Source organism: Fundulus heteroclitus, chromosome 15 (genome assembly GCF_011125445.2).
Source record: "Fundulus heteroclitus isolate FHET01 chromosome 15, MU-UCD_Fhet_4.1, whole genome shotgun sequence".
In the NCBI taxonomy this organism is placed as follows: Eukaryota; Metazoa; Chordata; class Actinopteri; order Cyprinodontiformes; family Fundulidae; genus Fundulus; species Fundulus heteroclitus.
This window is the reverse complement of record NC_046375.1, coordinates 5,379,642-5,398,401: the sequence shown is the minus strand read 5'-3', so window position 1 is coordinate 5,398,401 and position 18,760 is coordinate 5,379,642. Positions and strand designations below refer to the sequence as shown.

General features: G+C 36.5%; 1 protein-coding gene across 1 annotated transcript in view; it reads right to left on the bottom strand.

Moving 5' to 3' along the window:
* Nucleotides 1-18,219, bottom strand: part of rgs6 (regulator of G protein signaling 6) — a 98,648-nt gene extending 80,429 nt beyond the window's left edge. The window contains exons 1-2 of the mRNA XM_036147258.1: nucleotides 18,038-18,219; nucleotides 16,109-16,188 (exon numbers count right to left, since the gene is read on the bottom strand). The gene's annotated coding sequence lies outside the window, so the exon portion shown is untranslated. The remainder of the gene's footprint in view (nucleotides 1-16,108; nucleotides 16,189-18,037) is intronic.
* Nucleotides 18,220-18,760: the final 541 nt, after the last annotated feature.

Here is an 18,760-nt window from a genome sequence, read left to right as displayed (position 1 = left end):
TTGCATGCTTTGGATTTGGTTGCTTCCGAGTTGCATTTGAACATCCAACCAATTTCATTTCAACTTTGGGGGCAGTTTGGTTTCATGTTTAGAACCTCAACACAATCACAAGTTCACCAACAGGAAAATTCCTGCGCACAATTACAGTTTTAAAAAAAATGGTATATGTGAAACCAAAATTAATGTGGTATTAAAACTCTTGAGTCAAACTTATGACCAGAGCTTTGCATATACCACAAACATCCTTTAACGGAGGTCTCTGAGCAAAAAGGACGTTTTTTTCTTCTGACAGCTGTCAAAAATAGGAGCATTCAGACAGCTCAGAGAAGATTTACCAAAAAGAAAAATATAGAGCAGTTTAAAGGTTCTAATCTCTGAATTCTCTTTCCAAACAAAACAAAAATATTGTTCTTATTATATTACATATTTTACTGTGACCAAGTGTTTTTGCAGTAAACACAGCCAAAGAGGAGTTCTGCAAGTTTTTAATTTGTTAGATATGAGACTACAGATGCTGGAGCTGCTGAAAGCATTTACTGGGAAATGACAGATAACTGAGGACGTCACAGATGTAGCGTACATACACAAAGGGACAGTTATCTCAGGGCAGCACATACATCTGGATAAACCTTGAAGTCTATACTATTTCACAGTATAAAGGTACGTTCACTTTGAACGCGAATGGTGCCACAATGTCACCATTTCTGCTTTGTCTCCACCACAGTCCTTCACCCCACATCCAGTTCCTGATTGTTGCGCCGCCAAAGACACAAGATTGTGCTTTTTGCATCGCTGTAATAGCCTCCGTGGCCTCACTTTGTGTCACATTGCTCCTGTGCTGCCCTGTGCATAGGGATAATATGCAAATCTGTCGCTCTGCCTGTCACATTCGCATTCTATGTGAACGCACCTTAACAGTGACATGTCTACTACAGACAACGTGAATTACTGCAGGGGCGTGTCCTGGTTGATCTACATTTAAGCTGATGTAACCAACATTTGGGAGCTCGCTTCCTCATTTTTCCTTTTCCTGCATCGGGATTAATATGACAGCCCACTACTGAACTGTACCATTTCCCTGGGTTGTTAAGATTAAATGTGTTAAACTATAGTTTCTGCATCAAGAGACTTTTCTTAGTTAAGTCATCAATAAAAGAAGACCACTTCTCCAGGGTAAAGGGCTGGGAGGAGTGCCTACAGGGGGCGGTAATCTTACAAATTGAATGACTTTCATCTTGAGACAGTTCAAGCAATATGGACCATTGAAAAAAAGAAATGCACATTGCGGAAAATTGAATTCAGTTGAGATCTTCTGACATGCTCATTCTTCATGAAAGAATGGATTCCATTAAAAATAGGATCGTCGCAATCCTCCCAAACCTTATTACTTCAGCCTCAGAAAGTAAGGAAGTCATGGAGGAAACCACAGAAGCTGATCTGTGTGTATACTGAACTGAGCTATTAATAAAGTCATCTAAACCTTTAACTTGTTAATTACACCCAAAAGTGTTTCCTCCAATTAATGCCTCCATTGTATATATATATATGATTAATATATCCTTAGCAAATGCACCACAGACTTTTAAAGGTAGTTGTGGTCAAACATTTACTAAAACCTTCTCTTGATCGAGATGACCTAATACATTACAGACCTATGTCTAATCTTTTCTTATCTAAAATTCCTGAGAACACTGTTGCTAATGATGTAAACATTTACAGAGTAATGACCTGTTTGAAGAGTTTCAGCACAGACTTCAGAGCTCATAACACTGAAAAGGCTCTGGTAAAGTCCCTAATGATATTCTAATGGCCTCAGATAATGGACTTGTCTCTGTACTTGTCCTGTTGGATCTCAGCGCTGCATTTCATACGGTCGATCGCCATATTAGAGGGAATTAAGGGGAAACCATTAGGCTGCTTTAAATCTTGTTTGTCCAACATATTCCAGTTTGTTCACGAAATTCCAAGTCCTCAAACCCTTAAGGGTTACTTGTGGAGTACCACAGTGTTCAGTGCTTGGGCTAATTCTCTTTAACATCTATATATGCTTCTAATTGATAAATTTACCAGACCACGTAGGATTAAGTTGCTTTGTTGTGCTGATATTGATACTCAACTATATTTATCCATAAATCCTGATGAATTAGTTAGGTAGTCTACAGGCATGTTTTGAAGAAAAAAACTTTTTTGCTGCTTTTAAGACAGAAGGTATATTTGGACCAGAGTCTTTGACAAAGCAGTTTCTTCTTCAATCACTTAAGCTAGATGGCATTAAAATGGCCGCTGGTACTGAAGTAAAAAACTTTTGTGTTATTTTTGACCAGGACATGTAATTTTAATTCCATACTAGAGACGTTTCTAGGATTTCCTTCTTTCACCTTTGAAATATTGCCAAAACTAGAAATACCCTGTCCAGAATTGATGCTTGAAAACTAGTCCATGCATTTGTTACTTAAAGGCTGGACTAATTCTTTACCGACAGGAAGTCCACAATATGCAGTTAAAAGCCTTCAGCTCAGACATTTCTTACCCATGAATTGATTGGTTTCATATTCAATCCAGAATTGAATTTAAAGTTCTCCTTGCATATAAAACCCTTAGTAATCAAGAACAGTCATACATCAGAAATGATTGCCCCATATGTTCCTAACAGAGCACTTTCCTTTCAGACTGCAGGTCTGCTGGTGGTTCCTAGAGTCTCTAAAAGTAGAATGGGAGGCAGATCCTTTAGTTATCAGGCTCCTCTCCTGTGGAACCAACTCCCAATTTTGGTCCATGAGTCAGACACCCTGTCTACTTTTAAGAGTAGGCTTAAAACTTTCCTTTTTGACAAAGGTTATAGTTCGAATGTTTTACATGTGATAATATATAACCAAAATATAAGTAAACTTTGATTTTTGTTGGTGCTTTAGTCCGTGAGGCAGACACCCTGTCTACTTTTAAGAGTAGGCTTAAAACTTTCTTTTTTGACAAGGCTTATAGTTAGAGTGGCTTAGCTTACCCTGAGCTATCTCTGTAGTTATGCTGCTATAGGCTTAGGCTAGTGGAAAACAAATTGAGTGAGTTTCTCCTCACTGCTACATTCTACTATGTTCCCATTTCGTATTATTTGCTGTTATTTCACCTTTTAACTATGTTCTCTTTTTCTCGTCCTAGTACTTAAACCAGACCTGGTATTCTGTTTAGTTGTGACTCCGTCCTGAAAGGGGTATCGGCTCAGCTACTGCGGCCAACAATTTAATGCTCTCCTATCCTATCGATGATACAATAGACCATGTTTTTCAGTGTTTTGGAGTTCTTAATATTTGTCAGGTATAATCATCCAAATTAAAAGAAAAATTTGAAATATATCAGTCTATGTAATAAAGAAAAATAACTTTCATGATATTCTATTTAAATGACCAGCATCTGTATTAGTTTTGCTGATAATAATGGGGCTGCATCTCCCAGGCCATTAATTATTAGTTGATCTTTTGAATAAAAGAAATGGCCAATCCAATTAAACAGCTTTGCACACCAAAATCAAAATGCTAGATGTCACTGGCCTTGAACAGGACATACATCCAGTAAATGACAACAGCAAAAGCTGTGGGCCACGACTTCAGGAAGTATTGCTCTGGCGTGTACTGATCAGGATTTGTTTTAATGACAAGACTGTGGAAAGTCAGCCTAAAAGGAGGATCTTAAATCAACCTGCCATCTTAGGGGAAAGTGAAACTGTTCAGTGTTTGCCTCTAGAAAACTCTCGATCTATTCTTTAAACAATTAAATGGTATTACTCATGAGTCTATGGATACAGACTACCTAAATTTCAGATTTAAGATATCAATCTTACATCTGAATATCAGAATCAGAAATACTTTAATCAATATCTGTAGCTAATATATACCTATGACTACAGACAATTGATGCTAAAATGAATGCCGAGTGATTAATTGTACATTCCATTCAAAATATGTTCTCAGCTATCAGCAGGCTTCTTGATCAGAGTAGAAAGATCAAAATATAGAGTTGTAGATAGAAAAAGTAGGGCTCCCACACTAAAAATTACATACATGTGAGATAGTGAAAGCAAAAAGCAGCTTTGCACTTATTGTAAAGTTAAGAACTAACTTAACTGGGTTAATTACAGCAGTTAACTTGAGCAAGCTGATCTAATTTTATTCGGGGCCAATCCCCAGCTGTGTGTGTGTGTTTATATGCGACACACATTTAAGTCCACATCAGCTGGCACTTTAGATCAATGCTCTCAGCCAGCTGTTTGTTCCTCTGAAATTCTCAGAGAATACACACACACAGTGTGTGGGCACCAGAGCTTCAGAGGGCTGCTTCCTGTGAGGAAAGGAAAATGTGGCGTTTGTTTGCAATTGCAAATTAGAGAGGGACTGAAATCATCTCAGAATTAATGGCTTGCAACCTGCTGTCGTTATTCCAAACACACCATCTGTTTGGTTGGTGCGGCAAACCTGCTGCTCTGTAACAAAATGCCTGAATTGTTTCCTTGTGATCAAGTTCACGCGGCCATTGATCCATCCTGCTCCCAGGATTAGATGCAGGCTTGTTAAATTAGGATTAGTATCAGCACATTGGCTCCAACCCCTCATTTTACATATAAATTAAATGTTGAACTTGAATACTCACATCCACCTTTGTCACTGTGTGACTTAAAAAGTCTGTGGCATGTTGCCTTTTTTAGACATTTTGGCTAGACCCACGTTCACCTTTGGTCCTTTATTTTAGCCCCCAAGCAGAAGGGAATCCCAAATGCTTTGTTGCCATACGGGAGGGCGAAAGGGTCACAACTTTCTACCCCTTAAGAGGTTTCAGGGCCAAACTCGGAAATTGTGTCGGAGGTGCAAATTGAGTGAAAGGTAAATGTTCTCACTCAAAACATTTAATCTTACCATACCTGAATATCTAGTTTAAATCCATGAAGTGCAATATTTTGTCCAAAAATGTTTCTCAGTTTAAAGTGACGTATATTCACAATCACTGTAAGAATGCCCAACTTGATATATGCTAATTTACATTCAGCTTTCAATTCCTATGAACAAGCAAAATTTTAATCAGCAAAAAAAAAAAAAATGTACATATTGTTTTTACAAGAACTAAACAAAAGCCATTTATGTCTAGCTGACAGATTAGGGACCTTCACATTTGATTCAGTTTTTCCAAGCATGTAATAAGCATAAAATATAAGCTATGGTGACGTCTACAGCAGAACTTTAAGATCATTTACATGACGCACACATGCATTTTATGTACTGTACATGTAAAACAGATCAGCGGATTGATAACGGATCAGCTCTCTTAAATGGCGTCTCGTTCCGTTAGCCAAATATTTGAGCCTCTAAGGCCACCAGGTGATTAAACGTGGTTAATGCTTGACACGTGTACGTTCCACGCGGAAATAAGACGCACCGATGGCTTTTGCCTCATTTTCACTGCGTACAACGATTCCCCACTGTAGCCAACATACTCCTAGACTCTAGGGGGCAGTGTAGGGTCGCCTATGGTAAACGCGACACTGATGTAGCTGTAGGAAACACAGTTTCCATAATTTTTAAAACTTCCTTGTGCCTTTCATGAGTGAGAGCAATTTCTTTCCAAGAATTGGTTACAATCTGTTGATAGTGGTGATCTTTATGGGCCGAATCATAATGGCGAATCTCCACCAGTAGAAGTGTTTTCTCATCTGTCATGTTTTTTTTCACACGGGACTGTCCGTGTAGTTAGAATATTTCCTAGGTGCACAGTGCAAAAAGTTTGGGTAGCGCAGACGACACACGTGAGAGGTGTGGTTGCTGAAATTATCTAATTTCAAGAATAAAAACAGCCTTTAGAAGGGCGCATAGTGCTTACATTCTTGCAGAAGAGTGTGTTTATTAGGAATTAGTCTGCTTTTAAGTTTGCTTTGAAGAAGTTTTAAACAGCTAAAAAGAAAGGGTTTTTTTACGTTTTTGTAGGTTGACTATGTGTTGCTGGTTTAATCATTTCTTCTGCAAGAGTCACATTTCTGTCATGATTTGGGTTATGTTTATGTTTGTAATTTGATTATTAGTTCTCTCCCCTGTCTTAGTATTAGTTCTGGTTTTTATTATTTGCTGTGTTCTGTTTAGTCTTAGTTTGGTTTTCTAGCTTAGGTTTGGTCTTTATGGTTATTTTGGTTCTGGAGTAATCTAGTTTAAGTTTCTGTTTTGGTTTAGTGATTCTCTTCATTTAACCAATTCTGTCATAGGTTTAGTTTCCGTTTTAGGGTGGGTTTGTCTTGATTTATCCGGAAACTCTTTTAGTTTATCTGTTTTTCACCCGCCAGTCATTCAGTTTCACATCTCAGTAACATCCTGTCTGTTTGCCTGTCACTATTTTATTTTATTTATTTATTTATTTAAAAGGGGACAGTGTACATTAATCAACATTAAAACAATGAAGATGTACCCGAGTTAGCTAAAGAGTGCTAACTTTCATCGGTAGTCCCCCAACCAGGTGTAAAAAAGACAACCTTAAAAAATAATCACAATTATTAAATCACAAGATAAAATTACTCCCCTTCACCAGTCATCATCCAATCAGCTTCAGTTTACTTCCAGCCACTTTTTCCCTCCTGATCAGCTCCACCCATTCTGGTAATTAGTTTCACTCCGTTCACCTGCTCACTCCTCTACTTATACCTGCCTCTGTCTCCTGCAGTCTGCCAGATCATTGTCTTTCCGTGCAAATTGGTGAGTCTAGTCCAGCTTACTCTGTCCTGGGTCCACCTGTCCCCGTTTCATGACAATTTCATCATAATCGCAAACAAATAATTTCAACAACATTCAAATTTGCCCCTCCCAGCTTCATTGAGTTCGCACTGAATGTTTCCCCCTCTGGGCATGATTCCCAGGCAGAAAATGTTAATCAAAGAAATAACCATTAATTTAAATATTATATACTGTCATAAGTAAAGGGAATAACACGCGATCCAGGTGCTACAATGTTCTTCATAGTTCGAGTTAAAAATAGTGGTGGGCCGTATGAGATTAATAAAAGCAAAGTTGCACAGACTCAAACGACTGTGTAACCTGTGTTTCCTGAAAGTATTTAATTTTTTTGGGCCAACTTCCTTCTGAGGTGGCTTCCTATATGCCATGGGGTTTCTCTCCCTCCACTGTGGCAAAGATCTGTTGGCAACCAAACAAATAACAAATCTGGATAACCTCTGCAGTTACAATATTTCAGCAGTGAGTCTTTGGCTTTATATGTTTATTTGTGCATTGGTGGCAACCGTTTATTTCATTTTTTTAGTGGTCATCAATCGCAGATGTTGCCACCATTCAGAACGCCACAACACTAATTGCTAATTTTATCTGGCTGCTTATGTTTGGAGTCTGACCAAACAAATCATGTTCTGGTTTTATCTTGACTTGTTTGTCATTTCATGAGCTAAATAGTTACTAATCGAAAGAATGAAGCTACTGAGCCATTTTTTGATACTTTATTTTTGAAACCTTTCCTGTTAGGTGCTAAAATAATGGCTTGTTTTTGTACATGGTAAATCAATTCAAATTAATGTAGATACATATGATCGTTGCGCAACATGCTTCAACTTTTAGTTTATGCATGAGTATTTGGATAAGTACTTTAATATGTTAAGTATTGGCTTGAACTTAAGTGCACTTAATGATTTTTTTGGCAAGATATAATTGAGGTTACTAAGCTATTTAAATGGAATTGATTGGATTAATTATTCAATTATCTTGGTTGTATGTTGCATCGATAATTAATGATGCATTAATTTGAATTGCTTTAATTTGCTATTTAACATGAATGTTAAAGGATAGAAGCTAAATGAAATGCTCATTTGTGTTTTTCCTCCCCACTTTTTTTTTTTTTTTTTTTTTATATAAGTCAGGTTTTTTTCTTTTGCATGGACTGAAAGAAGTCAAGATGACGAGCTACCCTGTACTACCTGTGTGGTAGTTACGAAACCTTCTGGTATTTTTCACCAGGGTCTTGGAGGGGTATTTGCATTTTTTGGGACTTGTGTAACATAAGGAAGCCGCGATCAGTATATAGTCCAAGCACATTACAACTGCATAAAAACGATTGTCATCACTCCACATTTAGTCCTAATTATGGCTGCAGCAAAATGCAGCAAGTGAACCCTTTAATCAGGATATTCACTTTGTTTACATTGTTTTAAGTTAAAGAATCACTTGAATCTATCTTTTTATAGAGATACCATTTTGTTTGTCATTTCTTGATGCCAAGCACATTTAGCTTGAGCCAAACTTGTTAATTGCTTACAACTAAATAATAAAGTTTGTTTCTTAGACCAGTGTTTGTTACTAAAAGCCACAGGGTCCAAACAGAAATGAACCTAAACACCGAGTAGACATTATGAGCCCAACATTGCATGCCCCTATAAAAACAAAACGTTAAGCGATATCATTTTATGCTCCAGATTTCCAGCTCCAGAGAACAAAGCAGAGTCAAACACAGAAATATTATTTATCATGCAAGTCTCATTATTAACCCAATGAACCAGATCACATCCACATCTGAATGTTTCCTTGCCCTCCAATTTTCATCTCAGCACATGCTGCGATGACAGCAAGAACAAACTCAGTGAGCTCTCCAGCTGTTTTTAAAGTATTTTCATGAATTTCCCTCAAGACCCTTGGCAGTGCGACTCACAGCTGGCGGCTTCTTCAACACCTATTTCCAATCACCTCCCAGGCAACACTAAACACTTCACAGATTCAACGACGGATGGCTGCAAATCAAGGAAACAAATAAGTGGCCTTGGCCAGAATTATGACAATCATTTCTTAATTGGTTACAAATTATTAGAGTTACCAGCAAAATGAAAGCTTTTGGCTTTATTTATGAGAGTAAACATTCTGCATAAATATTAAAGATTACATAATAAGTCATCAAGAACCCAATACATATATATTCTTATTTAAATTATTCACTTTCAAGCAAAGTTTGGCAAATTAGACCCAATATGTTGCAGCCTTAGACAAGCATTTATGATTAAAATACATGTCCATCTTCATGTTGGGAAAGTGTGATTTATATGAACAAGTAAATCACGGTAAGTAGCCATTAGTCTTCATACCAGTATGGGAACAGTTCATGGAGCCATGTAAATCTATATAATCTCAAAACTCAAGAAAAGTGAAGATGGATCAGGGCAACTACTGAAATTGACCAAATCTATCAAAGATTTTGATGAGCAAATCGAGCTAAAAAGTTTCAACAGTACATCTATAAGAGCTGAAAAGAAAATATATAAAAAGGTCACAAACAAGTGAGCGTTTTTTTTTTTTTGGTAGAAAGCACGTAATGTCTCAGAACATTGTCTCTTTTTTATATAAGTCAGTTTTTATATAAATCAGTTTTACAAGGAACTTTTAAAAGAAACTTTCACTAATCTCACCAAAGTGAGATTAGTGAAAGTTTTATTACATAGACTTGTTTGTTTATTGCACTTTGCACTATATGTTCAACAAGGATGAATATCCAAATCAATTAAAAAGCTATTCTCTTAAAAGCTATTCTCTTGAACAATAATTATATTTTGATTAATAAAACAGTTACATTTCTTGGTTTTAAAGAGTCATTGTTCACAAACATCTTTTTCTACAGGCCATTTTTGTTGCTTGTGGTTAATGCAGAGAAAAGTCAAAATTAAACCACAATCACAATTATGGTTGAAATATATCACAATTTTGATTTCTGGCAAAAATCGTACAGCCCTACATTTAATTTGTTATTGGGTTTGAGTTAGTTTAACTATTTTTCATCATCATTATCAGGCTAGGTTTAAAACTTTCTGAAGTTTTTAAGTGGTAATTATTTTTAATGGTCCAAAACAGCACCATGGATTGGGTACCTGAGCGAGCCGCTCATCAAGTCATTAATTAGTAAGAATGCAAAGTAAGAAAAACATTGAACTTCTCATAATGTTGCCCCTCACTGTAGCTTGCCATCAATTCTGGCAACAATAATGAATCTCTCCAAATTCTGCTCGACACAGAACTTCATTAAAAAGTAACACAATCAATAAGGACAGTAAAAGCTCGGCTGTACATTTCCGGTCAGATCACAATGTTTGAACCAACACTTTAGTCCGGAACAACTAGTTCTGCTTCATTCAGAATACCAAACTTGCTAGTTCAGTCTTTATCACATTATATCAAGCTCCTTAAAACTTTTGAATATTGTATTGGGATTTAATGTGAGCTTGAAACCAGCACAACCAGTGCCTTCAGAAGTCAATGATAAATGGAGTGCACCTGTGTGTGATTTAATATCTGTCTAAGTTCAGCTATTCTGTTAAGCCTTGGAAGGTGTTAGAGAAAATTGGTAAACAATATAAAGACCAGGAAACACACGACGATCTGTAAGGAGGAACACAGGAGTCTGAACCAACGTTAGAGATATTTTAAGCCGTCAGGTCAGGAATCAGTATCAATGTTGGAAGACATGGGCACCCGTATAACCTGAGATATCAGACATGTACAGCATTGTTAGATTAGCATAATATGCTCATGGTAATTTAGGAGGAGCTGCAGAGATCCATTGCTCAGGTGGGAGAATGTGTTGATACGACAACTATAAGCTGTGCATTCTACAAATCAGGCTTTCATAGAGGAGTGGCAAGAAGAAAGTCATTATTGAAAGAAAGCCACAAGAAGTCCTTCGGAAGGGTGATCTGTTCAAATAAAATAAAGATTGTTTTTGTGGTCTAAATACCAGATGATGTGTGGAAGCAGACTGACACCCAGAGCCCACCCTCACCAACATTAAACATGGTGATGGTGGTGGCACCATCCTGTGAGAGAGTTTTTCCTTTTGCAGGAAAGTGACGTTCAGACCAGGGTTACCAAATCTGACCGATAGTTTTCAGCCCCAAATACGATACAAAAAACCCACCCAACAAAAAAAAGCAGCCAAAATCTCTGAGCCCCTATTAAAAGCGTATAAAAACACACCATTTCCAAACAAAAATATTAAACCAAAAAAAAATTTGAACACAGTATCTCCACAAAATCCACAATCAGGCAGCCTAAACACAAAGATCCCTATCCCAATCATGTTGCCATTGCAACGGCAAAACGTTATCAATGGCCTCCGAAGATGAATTATAAATTACACACATACACACATACATAAAAGTTATCTCACAGAGTATAGATCCTTCAACATGGAAGAAAAGGTAATAGGGGCGGTTTGTGGTCGGTCTGAGTTGTATGACTCACTCAATTATTACTACCAAGACAAGTCCAGAAAGGACTAGGCTTGGAAAATAGTATGTGAGGAGATTGGAGTGGCAGGTAAAACTTTAAAGTGAAAGCATCACTAGATAGCACCATTGCACTACTGTATTTCTGGCTTGTCGCCCGCCATGGGAATCGCTGGTGATGTGTTAGGCGAGCATTTGTGTGAACAGACCTTAAAAGCTTGGTGGATGGTAAATAAAATACTACATTCTCAGTTCCAACTCAAATGGCCATGTGAAATAACCCTGATTTCACTGCAAATAATGATAATCACCTCACTGGCTTTAAATGGAAAGAGTTTTATTTATATAGTGCCAATTCATGATACCCGTCATCTCAAGGCACTTTCCAAAGTGCCTTGAGATGACAAAGAAATGCATCACATTTCCACCATATCTTTGACCAGATGAACTTATTCTAAAAACTCACTGACATGTACAACATTGACCGAAAAAAGCTTCTCCAAAATATCAAACTAAAACAATCCATCAAAACAAAAAAAAGTACCAATAATGCTCTCTTCAACCATTATTACAAGTGAGCAATAAAGTTTTAAAGTAAAAACTCAGAACTGTATAACCCTTTTTTCCTCTAATGACAATGCACCTCACATAAAATCAATTTAGAAAAAAAGTCTGCAATAACTTATTTACCATGCCCAATAATACTAATATACAGATAAAACACAAAGGTCATACACAGAAGACCTCACACAGCAAAACATACCCACCTCGTTTATTTTAAAATATACAACTTTTTGGTGACACTGTTCAGTGCAGTCTGTCTTCATCTTGCACAAGTTCATTTAAATTATATTTTTTTTCCTTACCATCTCCTTTTCGTTTAACTATTTGTTTAATTTGCAAACCAATATAATTGTTTCATTACATTTGTTTCTTTGTTTGGAAAAAAAAAAAAAAAAAAAAAAAAAAAAAAAAAAAAAATATATATATATATATATATATATATATATATATATATATATATATATATATATATATATATATATATATATATATATATATATATATAAATTTGATTTTCTAAAAAAATAAAACTGGAAACACAAGTATTGTTTTTCCTTTTGGTTTACAGTTGTTCTGGTCCATCATGTCAAATGTGGATGCAATTTAAAGAGAATTTTTTATTTTTTTATACTTCAAATGAGCAAGGAATGAAGCAGGGACTAATTGCTGACTCAAAATAGTTAAGTATAATTATGTTATTTAACAAAATGTGAAATGGAGTTAATGAGGTCCTTAACAATAAGACACCGTTTTATTTTAAATATACTAAAGCAAATTTCCTAAACCTCAAAGTGAATTGTCACCAGTTTCTATGAATGAAGAGGTTTCATTAAGTGTTCCTGATTTTTTAAAATCAGCCTGAAACACTTTACCAAGATCAGCTGCCAGTTTTGGCACAAGATCAGATTTCCAAACAGATTAAAAATCAGACAATGACGTTTGGCCTCACTGTGTGGTGCTTTATATAAGAATCATGAAGTAATCGTGTTGATTGGAACATCAAGTATTGTGCTTTTAAAGATGGGACATCTCTGGCAATAAATCGAACCCTAAAACTGAATCCTAAAATCCAGGTTCAAGACAAATTATGTTTTATTTAGATTTTAAAGATACAAAAGACATTCTGTATATAGGACAAAATTATAAACCAGTTACATATATTATTAGTGAATTTTCTGGTTACAAATTTCTACAGATGTGGTAGTTTGAGACAGCATATTTCAAGTAATTTAGGAAAATGGGTATAAAATTAAATATTAGCTGGAAATATTTAAACCCATTTAAAAAAAAGTTTTGGATAACCAGGAACTAATTCTCTAACTCAACTGTGTGGTCATAATTTAACCCAATAGTTTAACCTAATTCATCGAATACCGTTCAACACCGAGTATGTTCCCCCCAGGGCCAGGGTAGGTGATGGTTGCATGCATCACCTTTATTTTAATCAAAATAAAAGACTAAAGGCAGAACACATTTAACATTAAGTCCTGGGGAAAAAAACAGTATTTGCATGCCTACAGGTTTCTTATGTGTTTGCTTTTTAAAAACAGACATGTTTCAGATCAAACGGTTTGATTTCAGATTTAAAAATAATTTTTAAAGTTTTTAAAATTATTTTGTTTAAAGGGGAAAAAAAACTTGCCAAATAGGGAAAAGATAATGATCTAATATTTCCCTTATTGAAGCTGCAGTCTGGACTTTTGAGAAACCCGTTGACTTGGTGTGAAAATTTAAATGAGCGCACCTTGCAGGTCCCTCTCCTTGCTCTCTGCCACGCTACTGTTCCAATGTTTAGCTGTTTTTGTTTTCTGAGCAGGTGTCACTCCAGAAATAGACAGTTTTCCTGCAACTCGTACACAACAGTGACTGACACTGCTAACAACCAATCAGAGCCAGACATTCCTCCTAGCTCTCATTGGTTGTTTCTGTCCGGGAGTGGCGTATTTGTGCAAATAGCAGTGTGACCACTGGAAGGAGCCAGAAGACCTTGATATTTTTTTTTTATAAATATGTAAAACTTTTAATAAATATGTAAAAACTACATTTATTAAAAAAAAAAGTTACCTACTGCAGCTTTAAATCAATAATAAATTGTGGTTATCCACATTAACGGTCAAAGCTGTAGAATAAAATCTTGAATAGAACCTGTATGACAACATTAACCAGGCTAAGAAAAAATCTTGAAAACATCATTACCCAACCTTGAGAGGTTCAAGAATGAATGAGAAACAAAGGGGTTGATGACCATTAGTCTGGATATTTTTACGGCTTTTGAACTCCAGTAAAAGAAACTGGAGAAAATATGGAACAGTGGTGAACCTTCCTTGGACAAGTCCGCCAACCAAAATGACTCCAAGAATGCATCAACAACTGTTTCAGGGGCGTTACAGAGAAAGTTTTTCAAAGATTAGCATCAAGTCAGCAAGTCAATCTCTAAATGTCCCAAAAGCCAATTAAGTTTCTGGAGTTTTCATCCTCAGAAACCATCCAGTGTGTCAATTAAAAACTATTCATTAAAGAACAGTGCCAAAATTCCTATAGTGATGTTGAAAAACTCATTGGGGGTGATGTTTGATAGTTGTTGCTATAGCTTTTTCTCTACAATAAAATTAGTCATGGGGTGGTGTATTCTAGATAAAGGCAGAGAAGAAGAACATGCAAGAAATACAAAAACTGGGTAAGTCAGGAAGCAAAATGGGGACAATGTTTAGAAAGCTGCAGAAATGGAGAGGAAAACCTCAGGACATAGGATATTCTCAAATCTACCGTCCAAAAATGAATTAAATGTCTCATACAAGGCTGAAAATGTGTTATAAAAGAACACAAACCCTGAAGAATGGAGGAGCAACAACGATAAACATTCTTACAATTTAACGTTCTGCATGGGCTGCTTAACTGACACCTGTTCTCAATCATCAACCAGGACATTGGCTCCTGCAGTAGAATTCAATTCAATTTTACTTATATAGTGCCAATTTATGAAACATGTCATTTCATTGCACTTTCCAAAGTCAAATTCAATCAGATTATACAGATTGGGTCAGATTATACTTATTGGTCAAAAAATGTCCCATGTAAGGGACCCCAGTTGATTGCATCAAAGTCCTGACAAGCAACATTCACTCCTCCTGAAGAAGCTTAGAGCTACATGGAGATTCATCTGCATTGTCCATGGCTATGCAGCAATCCCTCATACTGAGCAGGCATGATGAAGAAGAATGTAGACCCACACAACATGATGCTACCATCACCGTAGTTCGCAGCACAGTACTTGGGATTGCAAACAGTCGCCTTGTCCACCAAATTTAATAATCATCATGACCAAAGTCTTCAATTTTAGCTTAATCAGAACACAGCACATCTCCAAAAGCTAAGTAATTAATCTGTGATTACAATTCAAAGATCATCTGGATTTTAGATTGCTTTTTGAGTGATGGCTTCTTCTCTGGCTGGTCTTTAAACCCAGGTAGGTACAGGACTGGTTTGATTCTTGATAATGACCCTGTTACCATCTCCTGCCAATATCCTCAGTTTGTCTCAACTGTAACAAAACAAGAGACACTAATAAATGTATAAACTGTTTTCACACATACATTCGGTCAACACTTTTGGAACTGTATGATACACTGGCCTTTTTTGCTTTTATTCGTTTTATGTTAAACTAGACACTAAAAAGTGATAGCAAGACAAACCTCCAGTGTTTCCGAACCCTCCAGAAATGTGGATGGCATGATATGATCCAATTAGACAAACAGCAGGTCAGCCAATTTAAACCAACACGAAATCAACATCTAACAAACAAGAGAGATTAGGATGTGATGCGACGACCAAAAAAAAAAAAAAAAAAAAGAAAAAAAAAAGAGAGAGAAAGAGAAAGAAACGTAATGACATTTTGCAGAGATTCTGCAGGATGGATCGTTTTTGGAAACTGAAACATCTCTCAGGACGATCCCCTGGCTCGGCGCGCACACAGCCAGAAGCCTCAGTCATCCCCTCAGACATATGCGCCCAACATAAACTCACCACGTCCAGGAAAAAAAAAAAACACAGAAACACACACGATGACTCAACTGAGCAGCCCAAGTTGATCACACCAAGGGGGAAGATTAACAGGACTGCCCAAAATCATCCAACATCCCGCTGATCCGGAACCCCGACGCATCACTCTGCCAACATCGCCGCACTCGCTGTTTTTTTCCCTCCCCATCTTCAGCACATCTTCCTCACTCCAGCGCACTTCTTTGTTTTTATTAATTCATTCGTTCATTTTTTTTTTTTAATCTTCTGAGCCCCTCCACCCCCGTTTCTTACCTCTTAGCGCTCGCTGATGTCCATCCTTCGCTGGGAGCTCCAGAGGAAAGAAGCGCCTTCACCGCCGACCCGACAAGCGCCTGGAGAGAGAGGGAGAGGTGGAACAGAGGAGGGAGGAGAAAGCGTCCTTACACACCCACCTACACAAAACCGCTGCAATAAAACAACTCAGGCACAATCTGCCTCCAAAGAAAGTTCAGACAGCCAAAGAAAAAAATGAAGCCAAGCCATCTTAGCCAATTACGGCAATTAAGTAACCAATTGGATGCCAGAAAACTAATTTGGAAATGTTAAGCGTTGAGGACAACCTCCTGTTAAAATGTTGGCAGCAAAGTATCTATGCCCCATCATTTAGGCATGGTGCAGTTAATAGACTTAAGTTTAACAGAGGATTATTATTATTATTATTATTATTATTATTATTAGTTTTCTTTGAAAATCCGGTTTGCATCATTTTATCACATTTTTCACATATGGAAAACAGCATTTTATAACCCAGTAAATAAGTGCTTTCTCACTCATTTGCAGGGTCAGTTGTTTAGACCTAGTGTGGTAAATTGGTCATTATTTGAATTATTTACTACTAAAGTTTACTTAAATGTGGTTCAAGAAGCAGACATTATGACTTTGTTACAAACTTGGTCAATTTAACTGACCAGAATTTTATTTTATTTTTTTGAAGAAATGATCAGGGAAATTTTAGATCTCATTATTGATAACCAAATAAATATTACATTATAATGGCAATGTGTTCTATGTATAAAATCAAGCCCCCACCCCCCTCTACACAGCAGCTTAGTTTGCTTATGCCTTTGACTGGCTTTGCATTTAAGCATTCTGTTGTTTATAAAAAGACTTTTCCATCAGGTGACAGATGGGATCAAATAATAACAGATGACATTTGAACTCTAACGCAAAAGACGTCTAATGTATCTCAGCTAATGTTACTGGATTTTTTTTTCTCGATTCTGTTTATCAAATAAATGTCCCAAGACACTCGGCATGACCGGACTCGTTTTCAATTATAAATTAAGTCCAGTTTATTCTAAAACAATCTGATAACAGACAAATTCATCTTAAGTTGCGTATAAATCTATCCTTTAAAGATGAAACAATACAGTCCAAGTCAGTGGATCATTTGTTGGTGAAAATATGAGAAAACTCAAGAGATTTTGTCAAGTCTTTTTGGAGCAATCCATCAAGGAACCACTACATTTTACCAGTTCTGAATCTGCCTTATTTCCCCTGAATGACATGATATTAAGATTGTCTGAAGATCTGAAACCTCATCAAAAGTACACAACAATGCCTTCCGCTCCTTTTAAAATGTTATGTTGAAAAGATTCTGTAATAAAAAGCTCATCACTTATTTTACATCAAAAGAAACCTCCATGGTACGTCAGTCTTTTTTCAGCTTTTAAAAGGGATTTATGTTGCTTCTCTCTTTGTAAAATGGATCCAAGGTTACTTTGACAACGTTGACCATGTGTGAAGATGTTGGTCAATTTAAATTAGATTCAACATTTTTAGCTGTGTAAGATGAAGGTCTTTCATCTTTTGTCAGGACTCTTGGAATATAAATTTGTAGGCCACCAGCTTTACACGAGCAAACCATGTCTTGTTATTTTTAACTCAAAAGGAAGAAGTTTGTCCCAAGTTTAAAAATAAATGCAGAAAGGAATAGCAGCACAAAGACCTCCACTTCCTGTAATGGATGTTGGAGGTGTTTACAGTACGTTTTAAAAACTGGGTTTTGTCACTTCAAAAGATGCTAAAAGCTCAAATAAAGTGTAATTCATTGCAAAGACATTGCCAGATTAAATTAATAAACATTTCATTATTTTATTTTTATTAAATACCATTACTGATGCGAAAAATCAGAAGCTCAGTGTCACTTAACATGCTGGAAAATCCAAATGAAAAACTCACAGGCAGAAGGCAGCAGATGGCGAGCAGCTCAGCCACTTAATATCTCTTTGTAAGAATATGATATATTTGGCCACAGGAGAAAACAAAGCTTAAAAGCTCTTGAAAAATAAAAACACAACAAGGCTAAGTTTACAAGACTGATCGCAACAAAATCAATGGACGGCTACACAAATGCAGGAGAGATGCTGAGGAAAGGGGAGCAAATGAAGAGCAGGTGTTATGATTAGTAAACGGGGATCACCTGACAGCGCAGGAGCAAAAGGCCATAGAGGAGGGCACGTTTTAAACTTGAGTAACAGAAATATATTTGAAAACAATTCAAATACAATTACTTTATAAAGCACATTAAAAAAAGAGTTGACCAAAGAGCTGTACCTACATGAAAACCCCCAAAACAGAAAATACACAGACAGACTTTTAGAGACTGAACATGACTTAAACCAGATAAGAAATGTGGAAAAGAATGACCCCAAAATAAGTTTGAATGGAACAATACATATAGAATCTAGGAAAAATTCATATTGTAAAGCTATTTCAAACCTCCACAGTACAAGAAAATGAAAAGCATCAGTACAGGACGCTTATGTGAAAGACAGCTTTGGGGATGCCATACTAAACTAGAATCCCTACTGGCTCAAATAAAATGTGCTGCATCTAAAACAAACTGTTCAGGGGACCAGAGAGCACAAGAATTTGAAAAAATAGGAGGGAGGGGGGAATTCA